Source organism: Penaeus monodon, chromosome 19 (assembly GCF_015228065.2).
Source record: "Penaeus monodon isolate SGIC_2016 chromosome 19, NSTDA_Pmon_1, whole genome shotgun sequence".
NCBI classification, from domain to species: domain Eukaryota; kingdom Metazoa; phylum Arthropoda; class Malacostraca; order Decapoda; family Penaeidae; genus Penaeus; species Penaeus monodon.
In genome coordinates, this window is record NC_051404.1 from 11,241,062 (window position 1) to 11,241,366 (window position 305).

A 305-nucleotide genomic window follows, 5' to 3' on the forward strand; every position below is an offset into this window, starting at 1 on the left:
CACACACAGGGCACCAGCGCGTGTGTGATCCATCAAGGTGCTCATCTCGTGATCATCCTAAAGTTAGTGCCTAGAGGGAGAGGTCGAGATAGGTGCCACGGTACTATGGTAAATGTGCCCGACAGGTACATATTGATTTGCAGAATATGTGCTTCCTGGGATGTGTGCCAGAGAAGGGGTAAGAGAGGGGAGGAGAGGAGGGGGTTAGAGGAGGTGAGGGAGGGGTAAAGAGAGAAAAGGAGGTATGTAAGGGTGGCACAGTGCTGTGCATTACTTTTTTTGGAACGATTTTTGTCTGCGTGTTC